Below are 16,728 nucleotides of genomic sequence, written 5' to 3'. Positions count from 1 at the left end.
TAATACAGTGTAGCGGCTTACGAGTTTTAGAATTCTTCCACGTTGACCCTGCCCTCTTGTGGTTTGGAGTATTTCTGTAGCGTGGTAGGTAAATTTTTTGTTGTTTTAAAGGGGTCATGAACAGCCTTTTTTATTATTTACCAAAAATAAAATAAAAATCTTAATTTAGAAGTAATAGGCTATTTTCTGTCCTGTTTTAACCCCCCTCATCAGAACACTCTGTTTAATAGGCCTGGCGGATTGTAGACTTGAAAGCAAACGCCCACTGCTATAATTGGCTAACAGTTGTGTATGTTTGACAGGCTAAATCCTTCATAGGTCCCATTCCCAAAAGGCACACTTCATGTGCATTTGCGGTCTTGTGGGCTTACAATGGCCTCCGCATGTGTGTCTGTTATGTCCTCGAGAACATAGGGTGTCCCATTCATCATTTTAGCTTTCAGAAGGTTGCTTGTGAGCACCCCCTTTGCAGGCTGCTATGCACCCTCAATGCGCACTTCTGCCGAGCCTAAGGCGAGCTCTGCGGCAGACTTCTACCTGACAGTCAAAGCATTCTTCCACACTTTCGTGAAGTAATGCCGCTTTGACTGCAAGTGCACATAAAGTGTGCCATTTGGGACAGGGCCATAGATGTTGTGATTTAGGTTAAAATGCATAAATACATAAGTACAATTTTCAATTTTTACAATTTTTGTAATAGCATACAAAGCAATAGTGACCATGTAATAAAAACACTTACTCACACTTGTGTGGTGCCACATTACTGTTGGATGCAATATAGTCGGCACAGCATCATCTTTCAGCTTCAATCTTTCTGAAAATCCTGTGTCAAATTGTAGGGCTAAACAGGCAGTGATGTAGAATCAGGTGTTGATCTTCTTCTGGGGAGGCTGTGTTTAGCCACGCTATTACAACATAATGGCATAGTCGTTTTGGCAGATTGGCTTCAATGTAAGCAGCTTTTAGACTAATGAGAAAGTGTTGAGTCCTGAAACTTACAGGATGTTTCATAAGGCACAATGAACTCTTATATTATATTCTCAGTTCTCACCCCTTTAAACTTTTATTTTCATTTGTAAATGTTGTTGCCTTGTGCTACCGCAATGGACAGCTTTGTTTTGAAGAAAATATTTATTTTACAGTACGGTTTAACTCATTCATACCAACCACATATTCATACACTCTTAAAATAATGATTCCAAAAGTTCTTTTTGCAGTAATGCAAAAGAAAAAAAATTTTTGGTTCTCCAAAGAACCCTTTAGTGAACAGTCCAAACAGTCAATTTTTTCTTAGTCTGAATGACATTTTAATGATCTAAAGAACATTGTTTTTCCACTATAAAGAACCTTTTGCGTAATGAAAAGCTTCCATGGATGTTAAAGGTTCTTTATGGAACCATAGATGCCAATAAATAACCTTTATTTTCAAGAGTGTATTTCTATCAAATGCTTTCAGTTTCGTCAATTCTATATTACGTCTCAGGTAAAAAAAAAAAAATCTGTGTGAGGTGGAGGAATAAAGGAACAGCATATAGTAGTCTGCAGTGCACATGTGATATGAATTTAATCAGCCGTGGTCAAGACATACGAATACCTAATATTATTTCTGTGAGGTCTCGCTCATAGGTGGGGCACTGCTGAATTCACTCTTTGCTGTGAACGATAGCAGAGCAAGGTGGTAGAGTGTGTGTGTGTGTGAGGGAACAGAATAGGGGTCTGGCTGACAAGGTTAAATTTAGCGGCTGATTAGACTGTATGAATTTTAATCTGCCTCTGACAAAGGCTCAACAGCACCCCTCTGCTCACCAAATCTCATTCTTCCTGGTCCTGTCTTTTTCCCCCTCTCGGTCCCTCTCTCTACCACTCTCCATCTATCTCTCTCACTCCCCTCCACTTACCAGGCTGCTCTTTCTCCTGGTCTCTCTCTATCTGTCTGTACATATGTGCCTGGGGTTATAATGATAAGAGGGGATAGAGCTGATTTGAATGTGACTCAGGTGGGGGCCTCATCTCTCTCCATCTCTCTCTTCCTTGATGAGATTGTAATGGATGAGGATGATTGTGAATGCATATTCATCGAGCATATATGGTGGCTCAGAAGCATGACCCAGAGGTTGCGATGAGTTTATTTTCCTCCTCGGTTAACAGGTGGGCTTCTCTGGAAACTCATATTGAATCACTGCTCACCTCCACAAGATTTAAGTTGTCACCTAAAAGATTTAAACTGTCACAAATTGTTTCACTGGCAGCGAGAAGGACATCCGTGGGTTTTGGGTATCCTCATCTGCACCATGTTACATCATGGAGGATAAATACTAATTAATTAAATCAGAGAATACCGTGGAAATCAAAGGTGAAGTGTTTAATTTGAGTGCTACTAGCGGCAGTGATGTAGTGCTGACTTAAATTGTGGGTATGTGGGATCCACCTGCATGAAATGTACAGAATGTTATTATAATTTAAAGGGGACCTGTTATGCTCCTTTTTACAAGATGTAAAATACGTTTCTGATATCCCCAGAGTGGGTCATGCTTCTGATAAAATAACCGACAGATCATTTTTTATAGCTTGTTAAAATTGCCACTTTTAGGGTATGAGCCAAAACGAGCTGTATTTGAGTATGTTGCTTTAATTCAAATGAGCTGGTGGTCCCGGAGAAGAGGGCAGAGCTTCAAGAGCTCGAGCTCCCGCATTAGCAATGCTAACCTTTGCAAATAAACATTTCACTATTAGTACAATCCTGTTATCTTTACAGAAAACATACTCTGCTTAAAAGCCAGTCATCTGATTGTACTGTGCATAATAAATTCACGTTTATGAATAACACAGACAGGGAGCACAGCACAATAAAAATAACAACATAGCTGGTCTCATGGTGCATGGCATGCTATCACAAACTTTATAAGTCCCACTCGTGATTATGAGCTCAATAAACTCAAGCGATCGACTCACGTTGCTTTCATATGCAACTATTAACTACCACATTCCTATTCACGATCATTCATGGGCAGCACCAGTGAAAACAAACAGAGACAATGGTAAAATGCATCATTAGCCTTACAGAGTGGCAAGAAGCTCTTTCAGAAGGGCAATTTGGAAAACAAACGCATGGTACGTACTTTGTCTGGAGCTGACGCTCGCACACGAAGTGTTGGTACTGATCCCTGCACGTATTGGGGACTTTACCGATTTTTTCCGGGACATTTCCTTAGACAATAAAACTTAACCACAGTGTCCTCAGCGGCTCTAGTCTATGGAGACTCCTATGTTCGTTAGTGCATCCCAAAACACAACACTTGAAATGCCTCTTTGGCGCTGACATTGTATATCTCCAGCAGCTACAGCAAGTAATCAGTAATGGCGGAGTCGGACTGCTGCTTCTCACTCAGGCCTGGGTCTATGCTTATAGGGCAGCGTCACAAATGGGCGGGACTTTTTCCCCTCTGTGACGTGAACAGAGGGATAATCTGAAACTGCTCGTTCTGAGAGACTGTTTATGATTTTTTAAGATTATAAAAAAATGAGTGGGTGGATTTTTGCCATTATAGGCTGGTTGTTTTCACACACTGCGGCCACACAATCGTGTTCAAACACCTTATAAAAGGGATTTTTGCATAATAGGTCCCCTTTAATATAATAAAAATATTTGTTATTATATTATATTATATTATATTATATTATATTATATTATATTATACCATAATTTGGTAATGTGAATAATTCAGTATTTATATATTCAGTATTATTCACAGGTATTTCTTATAACTTTATAAAGTTCAAGTACACTCGTACAATAAAATAAATATCCGTAATATACATTTTTTTTTGTTAAAATTTTACATTAAATTACATTAAAATGTGATCACACATCATATTTTCTTTTATTTGTATCTTATGTATTTTTTATTTTCAGTCAATATTTTCAAGTATGTAAAATATGCATGAATTATGTATTGAAGAATATTTTTATATATTAATATTGGATATATGTTCATAATTTAATTTAATTGTATGCTTACATTTTCATTAATTTAATGTACCACACAGTTATAATATATTATTATTCAGGGTTCAATGCATATTAAAACTGTGTTATACTAAACAGGTTTTTATAACCCTGAAAATATAATATAATATAATGTCTATACAGTACTACTTCTTCTTCTTCTTTTTATCCACAATTCATAGTCAAAATCCTTAGGGAAAATAGATGGACATACGTCATTTACATGTAAATGCAAGACCTCCACTAAACTTCTGATTAGCGGCACCAAGCGGAATTGCAAAAATAATGAGTATTTCCAAGCAGCTTTCTAATGCGCTCGCTCCAGCAGTAGATGTGTGATTTTTGGATAAATGTGTCTGTCTGCTCACACCGGCTGACTGGTCGCTGAATATGTCCATCAGAGATGATGCCTGCAGACAGCCACTAATTGAGGCCAGACTATCTATTCACTCCATTTCATGGGTCAGACACCCAGGATGAAATTGTGTGAGGAGACAGACATCCTGAGAGAAGGGAGTGAATATTTAACCATGTCCAACCATTCATCCATATGAGGGTCCTCTCACTGAACTAATGATATAAAGAATATATTTGACAATGCTGAAAACTGTCTTGTATGGTTCATATGATATACCCATGATTTGAGAATCCAAAGAGCATCTCAAGCTTCAACAGAAGCAGGAACATCTGAAAAATAGGACAGTTTAGCAAAAAAACAGCTTACAAAAATAAAGAATATACTTAAGTGACAACTAAATGTACAAATCCGATTCCAAAAAAGTTGGGACACTGTACAAATTGGGAATAAAAACAGAATGCAATGATGTGGAAGTTTCAAATTTCAATATTTTATTCAGAATACAACATAGATGACATATCAAATGTTTAAACTGAGAAAATGTATAATTTTAAGGGAAAAATAAGTTTATTTTAGATTTCATGGCATCAACACATCTCAAAAAAGTTGGGACAAGGCCATGTTTACCACTGTGTGGCATCCCCTCTTCTTTTTATAACAGTCTGCAAACGTCTGGGGACTGAGGAGACAAGTTGCTCAAGTTTAGGAATAGGAATGTTGTCCCATTCTTGACTAATACAGGCTTCTAGTTGTTCAACTGTCTTAGGTCTTCTTTGTCGCATCTTCCTCTTTATGATGCACCAAATGTTTTCTATGTTTATTGTCTTCAGAAACATTTTTTGTTTGATTAGGAAAGCCACACACCTGTCTATATAAGACCTTGCAGCTCACAGTGCATGTCAGAGCAAATGAGAATCATGAGGTCAAAGGAACTGCCTGAAGAGCTCAGAGACAGAATTGTGGCAAGGCACAGATCTGGCCAAGGTTACAAAAACATTTCTGCTGTACTTAAGGTTCCTAAGAGCACAGTGGCCTCCATAATCCTTAAATGGATGACGTTTGGGACGACCAGAACCCTTCTTAGAGTGGTGGCAGCATCATGCTGTGGGGGTGTTTTTCAGCTGCAGGGACACAACTGGTTGCAATCGAGGGAAAGATGAATGCGGCCAAGTACAGGGATATCCTGGACGAAAACCTTCTCCAGAGTGCTCAGGCCGAAGGTTTACCTTCCAACAAGACAATGACCCTAAGCACACAGCTAAAATAACGAAGGAGTGGCTTCACAACAACTCCGTGACTGTTCTTGAATGGCCCAGCCAGAGCCCTGACTTAAACCCAATTGAGCATCTCTGGAGAGACCTAAAAATGGCTGTCCACCAACGTTTACCATCCAACCTGACAGAACTGGAGAGGATCTGCAAGGAGGAATGGCAGAGGATCCCCAAATCCAGGTGTGAAAAACTTGTTGCAACTTTCCCAAAAAGACTCATGGCTGTATTAGATCAAAAGGGTGCTTCTACTAAATACTGAGCAAAGGGTCTGAATACTTAGGACCATGTGATATTTCAGTTTTTCTTTTTTAATAAATCTGCAAAAATGTCAACAATTCTGTGTTTTTCTGTCAATATGGGGTGCTGTGTGTACATTAATGAGGGAAAAAAATTAACTTAAATGATTTTAGCAAATGGCTGCAATATAACAAAGAGTGAAAAATTTAAGGGGGTCTGAATACTTTCCGTACCCACTGTATATCCATACACAATGAGGGGGAAAAAAATATTTGATCCCCTGCTGATTTTGTACGTTTGCCCACTGACAAAGAAATGATCAGTCTATAATTTTAATGGTAGGTTTTTATTTTAACAGTGAGAGACAGAATAACAACAAAAAATCCAGAAAAACTCATTTCAAAAAAGTTCTAAATTGATTTGCATTTTAATGAGTGAAATAAGTATTTGATCCCCTATCAATCAGCAAGATTTCTGGCTCCCAGGTGTCTTTTATACAGGTAAGGAGCTGAGATTAGGAGCACTCTCTTAAAGGGAGTGCTCCTAATCTCAGTTTGTTTCCTGTATAAAAGACACCTGTCCACAGAAGCAATCAATCAATCAGATTCCAAACTCTCCGCCATGGCCAAGACCAAAGAGCTGTCTGAGGATGTCAGGGACAAGATTGTAGACCTACAGCCAAGTAGCTTGGTGAGAAGGTGACAACAGTTGGTGCGATTATTCACAAATGGAAGAAACACAAAATACAACCCGAAATCCAGAAAAGTTTTTCAAATTTGAATAAAAACAAAACTAAAAGACTTTCAAATCACATGAGCCATTATTTTATTCACAATAGAACACAGAGAACATCACGAAGGTTTAAACTGAGAAATTTTACACTTTTATCCACTAAATGAGCTCATTTCAAATTTGATGCCTGCTACAGGTCTCAAAAAAGTATTTCAGCATGACAATGACCCAAAACACACGGCCAAGGCAGCAAAGGAGTGGCTCAAGAAGAAGAACATTAAGGTCCTGGAGTGGCCTAGCCAGTCTCCAGACCTTAATCCCATAGAAAATCTGTGGAGGGAGCTGAAGGTTCGAGTAGCCAAACATCAGCCTCGAAACCTTAATGACTTGGAGAGGATCTGCAAAGAGGAGTGGGACAAAATCCCACAAGATGTGTGCAAACCTAGTGGCCAACTACAAAAAACGTCCGATCTCTGTGATTGCCAACAAGGGTTTTGCCACCAAGTACTAATGGTGCGTTCACACCAGACGCGAAAGAAGCGTTAAGCGCGAGTGATTTACATGTAAAGTCAATGCAAAGACGCGAATAGACCCCCTGCGGCGCGAATTGAGTGTTTCGGGCGTTTGACGCGCGTATTGAGTGTTTCGGGCGTTTGACGCGCGTATTGAGTGTTTCGGGCGTTTGACGCGCGTAACGCGTGATTCGCGCGAATCGCGCAAATTGAAACATCTGAATTTTGGCAGATATTCGCGCCGTGTTAACCAATCAGGAGCTTGCGCTAGTAGTGACGTGATTACGACGTAGCAAGCGGAGGGAGAAATCCGAAACAACAATGGAGGACAAAATAATCGTCGCTGTATGTGGACACCCGGAGATATTATATCCTATTGCAAATACAGCCACAATAGTAAAAGTAGTTATTTATATGTCAGCCATTTCGCAACGAGACTGGAGCCGCCTGGTAGAAGCCCCTCCCTGACGCGAATTCATGATCTGAGGCAAGATACTTTTGCTTTTCAGATTTTATTGCTGATTTGTAATATATGTTGTAAATTGTAGTCCCACATTAGTATGCTTAGTGCTTCACAGAAAGTTAATATCTTCCCAATATGGCACCCAAGTGAACAGGCTTGGCTTGAGTGGACTTTCAATATGCTGCACAGTGGAAACAATGGCACTTCATAAATAAACACACACAAACATGTCAGTGCAAGTGACTATAAGCATGTTCTGGCCTTTACTTGAATCCACTCTGAACCGCCTCTTTATTTTCATCTCCTAAAAATGGCAGGCAGTTTTATCGTGAGAGGCAGGAAGCACAGGCTATAACCACTATTGGCACGAGGAGGTCTAGTCCAGGAGAGAGCTGCTGAGCAGAGAATAAATGAAAGACAGAGCGAGACAGACAGGAAGTGAGAGCAGAATGATTGTGACTAAAGGAGTGCTGCTGTTCAGTGGTAATTGGATTTGTAATACTCAGAGGAAAAATTGCTCAGCACTGGACATCAATGTTTATTCATGGAAAGAGGTTTCATATCCTGCTGAGACGCAGTTGACCACTCAGGTGTGAAGGATTGGGAAGTGATGAGAGTTTGTGTGTGTGTCCTCTTGTTTCTGAAATCTCCTTTGAGCATTCATCCAGATTTGACTCCAGCCACGCGTATCGCCAGTTTGATGTAATGATAATTGAACCCATTAAGTTCTGGTGAATGTAATCATCCAGATGACAATGCAGTGATTTAATCCACATGTTGCTCTGTAACAAAAGATATTATAATGATTTTTATTTATTTTTTTTGGATGGAGTGGACCATAGTAGTATAATGAATTTATTCAGCCACATGCACCATATAATGTTGCCTGAAATGACCTCTTTATGACCAATACTGATGTAGATTATTTAATTTTTCCTTTTTAATACAATATCTTAATTTATCAGTAGATTATACTTTAATAATAACAATAATAATAGCCTAATAATAATGAAATATGATATTCAGTATCTTTTATTGTAGTAATCCCAATAATAATAATTATAATCATATTTATTATGTTTCATTGTAGTAGTCCAATGATTATTTGCTTATAATATCAAATAGCAGAAAGAAAACAATCATTAAAAATAGGTTCTGCATTTTTCTATTGAACTCTAAACATTAAGATAATCTGAATCAGTTTATAATCACAATCTTCATCATCATCAATATTTTATTTTATTGTAGTAGTTCAATAACAGCAACAAGGTCATCATGAATATTATGTTTGTACAGAGATTATTTACTTAATGGATCAAAAAGCAGAAATAAAACAATAATTAAAATTTGATTCTGCCAAATAGTTTGTAAAATAAATTTAAAAAATAATGTTTATGATGATTATTATTATTATTATTACCATTATTATTATAATTATTATTTTCCTTTTTATTATTATTATGCAACAATTTTGTAACTCAATGTTTGCAGATTTATTTTCCTCCTTGTTTTGGGTTCTGCTTAATTGTTAACCTACACATTTGTCACTTGACAATAAATAATAATCATCATCATCAATATTATATTTTATTTATAATAGTCCAATAACAGCAACAAGGTGTTCAATCATGAATACTATGTTTTATTTTTGTCCAGTGATTATTTACTTATTGTAACAAAAAGCAGAGATAAAACAATAATACAAATTTTGATTCTGCCAAAAAATAGAGTCGGGAACAACTGTTGAATGAAACAACAGGATTATTTATTGACAGATTGGTAGCAATTGCTATCGTGAGGAGTGAATGGCAGGTGAGAGTCTTGGAGATTGGAACAGTTCAATAGGTCTTGGCTGTCAACTGATAACTGAGAGTTATCTTGTTATAGGATCGAAGGAGAGCGGGAACCAGGAACAACGGGATTCTTCGAAGAAGTATCGCAGGAGGATTGTAGGAGGTCTGCAAGGTAAGTATACACAGGTAAGTGCGCACTGGTTTCAGTTCGGGGTAGTGAACGGTAGACCGGACGATGAGTGTTTGAGTGGAGCGTGTATTTAAAGGAGTGATGATTAATGGCTGCAGGTGCGGGTGATCAGTATTCAGGTGATTGTGATCTGGTGATTGTTGTGGCAGCTGACTGAAGACACAAACTGGCTTTTGTAATAAAATAAAAAATGAAATACTACTACTAGTACTACTATTAATAATATTGTTATTATTATATAATCAATATAATAATAATTAATATGATATTTTATTGTAGTAGTACAACAATACATTATTATTATTTTGTTACTCATAATGTTGGCAAATTTATTTTCCTCTTTGATTTGGGCTCTGCTTAATTGTTAACCTACACATTTGTCACTTGACAATAAACGACTATTATTTAAAAAGTAAAAACAAAATGTATCTAAACAATAATTTACCTGTGCTAATTGTGTTTTGTCATTTCTTTGCATTTTCTTGTACACACTTGATGTCCTCTGAGCTGCTGAACTGCTCAATAGATGTTCCTTTGACTTTTAAAGAAATCAGTCGAATCACTGCGGCAAAGAAACACTTAGATGCTCATGTTTCAAGAATATATCACACTGTGTGTACTTTCATCTTATTTATATATACCCTATAATTTAACAAATGGGACGGTGCCATAATGTACTTCAATAAGCATAAAATCAAGTTACATAATTCTAATTGTGCGCATGTTTGTAAGGAAGCCAGCCAGTGCTCAGCTCAGCTGGAAGAAACAACTGGGTTTGACATTTCCACCGTAAATATCAGCTGTTATTTTAGTGTGGCATCTGGGTGGCTGGCAGGTAGCAGGGTGAACTTTGACTCAGTGTGAGTGCTCTGATCCCAGCTGGGCTGCTCACCACGGAGGAGAGGAACTGCCTGAGAACCTCCGCCCCGAACCAGGCTCACAAATACCTGATGTCAAGATGCTTCTCACGGCTCTATCCACTTTGTGTGCGTGGGTGTGAATATGGAACTCATTTCAGATTCATTGGCACCTGAATTGCTCTGACATCTTCTCTCATTTTCTAATTGTTCATCCACCGCCTGACCTCAGCAACCAGTCAAGGAGCACAGCACAATAGCAGCTCACTGCATTTACAATAGAAGACAGAACCACATGCATAAGGAGCAAAAATTGTAAAGTAATTTCACATGCTGACATTTCACCTCCGGCTATTTATTTCTGCAGCTCAGGAGACAGAACAAAGAACATCATCAGTTCTCTTTTGATGTTTTTGAACTTTCTCTCATCCAATCTCACCTCTCTCTTTCTCTCTCTCTCTAATGAAGCTGGTTGACCAAGAGAGGTTTGGTTTAGCATCCAAAAACCAACATATGATGGTCTTAACAAGGTAGAAAGAGGAGTATGAGCAGAGATGGGCGCAAATAGTATTCTAAGTATTCTAAGTATACATGCGGTTGTGTCATCTGTCACTTTACATGCTCAAGCTCTTTGAAGCAGACATGATTATCATTCATCATTTTTTGTGCTGTTATGGTTTTAGTTGTGGTGTGCTTTCTGCTATTCATTTAGATTTAGGCAGTGGTGGAAAGAGTACTGAAAAAATACACTCAAGTAAAAGTACCATTACCTTCCAAAAAATGTAGTGCGAGTAGAGTAAAAGTACTTGTCCAAAAAACTACTCGAGTAAGAGTAAAAGAGTAGCCTATTTAAAACTACTCATGAGTATTGAGTAGTGCGTGAGTACTGAGCTGTGGATATACCCCGTCATAAACGCTTTACACTGCAATTTATACATTTAAAAAACGTTGTACATTCTGCAATTCACATTATCTTGTTTGTCATAAAGAATGAAGAATCATCCAGCAGTTTTAATTCTGACTGCCAACTCTTTAAAACACATCAAAATAGCACGGAAACAGTATTCAGTTGAAGAAAAGATGAAAGTTATTTTCAGTACAATCATCCCCATTTAAATCATAAAGTTTGAAAAATAGATTTAAAATCATGTGTAAGGCCACTGAGAGCATGCTGCTGTTGCACATAAAATATTAATGTTTAGAACAGTGCAAATACAAACCCCGTTAGAAATTCATAGTTCAGCATCACACACCATGATATGGGTTCAAATGAGAGCCCATTTCTCTCCAAAATGGTGCCAGTTTTAGCCTTTTTTAATAAAGAAATAAGAATAACTAAACTTGATCATTTATGTTACAATTTTAACATAAATGCACATTGTTCTAGAAGGATGGCATCATGCCATACCTTTTACGCATTTACTCGAATTATGTTGAAAAAACAATTTGTAAGGAAAAATGTATTTCTGGGGAAACTTTTTCAAAAGAAAACACAAAAACACGTCTCTCTGCTGAATCAGCAGCATCCACAACTGAATGGAACAAAAAGTGTTGAACTTGAAAATTGTTTATGCGCGAGTGCACTTGCTAAATGATGGCGGATTGTATAAAATGGATAAAAACCCCCCGAAAAACAGTTTATTAATGAGCTGCAGTTTTATTACATCACGCGCTGACACAGATGCAGTGTATTAACGCCACAGGTCATCAATAAGGTGCAGATTGGTCCTCAATTTAAGTAGATTATTTCAAATCGTTTTACAGTGTTTCCAACACACTTTTTCACAAACTCATCAAAAGTCAAGTTCAACAATCAACAATGCACATCTTATTTTTAGTTATTATCTTTCTCCTTTTTTGCATGATCTGAGGCAAGATACTTTTGCTTTTATAGTCCCACAGTTAGGGTTAGTATGCTTAGTGCTTCACAGAAAGTTAATATCTTCCCAATATGGCACCCAAGTGAACAGGCTTGGCTTGAGTGGAGGTCGTGTAGAGAGGCAAGCATATATACGAATCATTTAGTAAGCAGAAATATGAAATTTATCTTAACATATTAGAGGAAGATGTGACTGAATTGATGCTTGAAGAATGCACTTCCAGCAGCCATGATAAACAGCAGTTGGCTGTTAAAGTTTTCTATGCACAATTTGATTTGACGAAAGTCACGAGACCGATTACTATCTCTCTATCCAATCACATTAATGGATAAAAATACAATTCATAAATAAATAAGCATGTAACGACCACAAATGGAGGAAAATAGTGGTGTAAAAGTGCCGATACATCACTTAAAATGTACTCAAGTAAAAGTATGCTTGAAGTGAGTGAAGTGAAGTGAAGTGACATTCAGCCAAGTATGGTGACCCATACTCGGAATTCGTGCTCTGCATTTAACCCATCCAACGTGCACACACACAGCAGTGAACACACACACACCGTGAACACACACCCGGAGCAGTGGGCAGCCATTTATGCTGCGGCGCCCGGGGAGCAGTTGGGGGTTCGGTGCCTTGCTCAAGGGCACCTCAGTCGTGGTATTGAGGGTGGAGAGAGCGCTGGACATTCACTCCCCCCACCTACAATCCCTGCCGGCCAGAGACTCGAACCCACAACCTTCGGATTACAAGTCCGACTCTCTAACCATTAGGCCACGACTTCCCCACGTGATTGAGCGTGATTGACCCCCAAAGTCCAGTTCATTTCACAAGTGTGACTGCTCTGTACCGTGTCCAGTGTGGTTCATGGGGAAGTCGTGGCCTAATGGTTAGAGAGTTGGACTTGTGATCCAAAGGTTGCGGGTTCGAGTCTCGGGCCGGCAGGGATTGTAGGTGGGGGGAGTGAAGGTCCAGCGCTCTCTCCACCCTCAATACCACGACTGAGGTGCCCTTGAGCAAGGCACCGAACCCCCAACTGCTCCCCGGGCGCCGCAGCATAAAATGGCTGCCCACTGCTCCGGGTGTATGTTCACTGCTGTGTGTGTGCACGTTGGATGGGTTAAATGCAGAGCACGAATTCCGAGTATGGGTCACCATACTTGGCTGAATGTCACTTCACTTCACTTCACTTTAACCATGCCCTGGGCCGCTTGAAGAGGTGGCTCCGGTGCGGTATGCATTTAGTGTGATCGCTAACCACACCGGAGCATGCTCTATTGTTATTATGACAGCAAAAATCTTTATTACTTGAATATCACACTTTTCAATTAATTTAATTTCGAGTACATTTAAACTTATAATGGGTCTGGTTCTCATCTTATTTATGAACAGGTTTGTGAGTAAAGCTGCAAATTCCACCATTATCCTCAGCTGCCTCTGTGATATCTGTCTGTTAGGGAAAGGACAATCGCGCTTGGGCTTTAGTACAAGGCAACTGTGCCTAGTGTGAGTATACGCTTAGAACAATTTCTTGGGGTACACACACACAGAAAGCTGCTTATTACTCATTTATCCATGTTTCTTTATCGCTTTGATGTGTCAATAGCTCCTGCCCACTAAAAGCTCCACAGATATATTTGCCACGATGATATAGAAAAAGTTCAATCGATTTACACTTTATAACATTGCCGAAAAATATATTGTCATATCACCATAGCAAGCAGTAATGATTAGAGTCTAATGAACATATTTGACTTGCTAGTTGAAAAAAACAAAATTTAACCAAAAAACCAAACAAGACTGACTAGTGCTTATGCTATGTTCCCCTTGCTAGTGCTGGGACAGGTATGCTTTTTTCCCACAAAGGCTAGATCACCTTTTTTTAATGTTAAAGTCACGCACATAGTAGTGCAATAACCATTTCAAGAATTTTGTATGGTTTATACACAGCAAAACAGCATGTATTTGACTGAAAATCCAGAATCATCTACAAGCTAACTATAAAGATAGCACTGTGAATGATGATATAGTTGTCAACAAATGGGATGCTACATTTTATTCCAAATGAAATATCTTAAATATCTACGATTTTGGCTTTAATAAGATTTTCCCAGGAAACCTGGCGTCCTCCACGATTCCTGTTCTTTCCAACTGCAAAGCACTTGAATGTGACATGCTTGTAATCACGACTTCTGAAATAGGAAATTTTGATAGCACACGAAGGCAGTATTATTCCTTATTTCCTTACAGGAATCCAGAAAATGTCATTACCCAATTAGATGGAGTCATAGAGCTGCAGCTCACATGCATGAAAGTGGCATGTCTGAACTAGTTGATACAGGAAATCAGAAGTCTAATAAAGAGGTTGATTGGCAAAAAGTATTTTATGTATTTTGAAAATACAAAAATACTAAGATTAAATGTATTTCAATACAAAATATATTTGATTTTTTCAAAGGTATTTAAATACAAAATAGTATTTTGTATTTCAAATACATATTTGAAATACATGTATTTGAAATACTGCCCATCCCTGAGTATGAGTGACATGAAGTGGCCAGGAATATGTATGAATGCACGCGCACTCATATGAAAGGTGTTTCTGCATAACTTGATGCATCTGTCTGTCTGTGTGCGCCCAGGAGGCATGTTTAAGTAAACACATTTCAGTGCGCGCCACAAAAGTCTTCCCACACTGAACCAAACAAAAAAGCCATCACAGAAACATGCTATTTTTCGCCTTACCTTTGATTATTATCAGTACTAATATAGCACAATGTGTTATGATAAAGTCAAACGATGTGAGTGGGTCAGTGGGGAGGAGCGCACAGCGGCGCGCTGCCGCTGGAGAAAGACATGACTCTGATGCCTGCTTGACAAGGTGGTTGCTATAGTAACACCACAGCTCAAAGTCCCAAAGGATAAGCACATCAGAAGAGCTCTCCAGCAGACGAGAGACAGAGAACGAGAGAGGAAGAGAGGGAGGGATGAAATGATAAATAAAAGAAGGTTGGAAATGGAGGTGGGCGGTGTGGGAGTGAGTAATGGGGCAGGTGTGCAGCACTCACTTTATAATGGGTAGATGTCGTGCGTCTCGCTGCCGCCGATACGTGCTTCACGTCCCGCTGTCGGCGTCGATTGACATATTATGAAGCGGAGCCACGGACCGCAGCGGCGTGTGCTTGAAACTCCTTTTTTAACACCGAGTCAAAGGGGCTCTATCAATCTGAAAGCCCGAGACTGTGAAATACTAGGCTAATTTAAGAACTTAATTTAAGAGGCTAGAGGTAGCTACACATATTTTAAACACTGCAAGAACTCTCTGAGAAGTGCGCCAGAAAGCTTTAGTCTTCAAAATAACACAACGTGCTTGGTCCACCTACGGTTCCAACCTTCATTATTCACAGAGAGGACTGGGGGGGAAATCTTTAAGATTGTTCAAGTGTGTTGGCTGCACTGTAGTTGTGTATTTCTGCGTGTGTGGGTGCATGAGCACGCGTAGGAACACTTATAAATCAGAGCCGACTCATACCAGCAGCTTCCGTGACGGGGAACTGTAATATCTCTGCACTCGAGCAAGCTTTGGTATCTTCGAGATCCTTTGAGTGAGAGTGACATGTTTATTTTCGGAAACCTGTGGCTCCAAACAAGGTCACTCTGCCAGCAGCATTCAGTGGAAGAAAATGAGTGAAAATCATCTCCGGCCTGTCAGGACGCAGCTCTCTCCGGGGGTGACTGAACTTGACAGTGGGTTCATTTCCCAGGAGTCACCTGACGATGTGCTTTTAGTGCTCCGTCCGGGGAGAGTCTCCACTGGAGAGCACAAATGCGACGTGACAGCTCTCTCTACCTGAACATACGTGGTCCTAGGCTTCATTTAGAAAGGAGGTAGCAAACTTGAGGTTCGGAAAGGGCAAGATTGTGCATATTTTTTATACCAGTAGTGTCCACACATTTTCTCAGCGGCCTTGGTTCCAGAAGGATTTTTTTTTTTTCAATTAATTTTTCCAAAAGGGGTTTTCAAAAAGATTTTTAAGCCATGAAACAACCAACAATCTACAAGGTGAATCACAATATTGCATACTTCAATTCAAAGCAAAAAAAGTGTTTGATCAAACAGAAGAACAAAACGTACAGTTCTGTGAACTTAAAGGGACAGTTCACCCAATAGTGAAAATTCTGTCATCATTTTACACTGGCATTTTAGGGGATTTTCAAAGGGCCAGCACTCAGAAATGTCCCAACCTGTATGTTAAACACAGAAGAAGATATTTTGAAGAATGTTTGCAACCAAACTATAGTATGGATTCAGTGGTGTGTAAATAATGGCAGAATTTTCACTTTTGGGTAACTTAAGGCCCGTTAACACCAAGGACAATAACTATAAACATAACAATAAAGATATAGTTCTAAAAATTGTTCTCAACAGCAA

This window comes from Barbus barbus, assembly GCF_936440315.1.
Source record: "Barbus barbus genome assembly, chromosome: 14".
NCBI lineage: Eukaryota > Metazoa > Chordata > Actinopteri > Cypriniformes > Cyprinidae > Barbus > Barbus barbus.
This window is presented reverse-complemented; position numbering follows the sequence as displayed.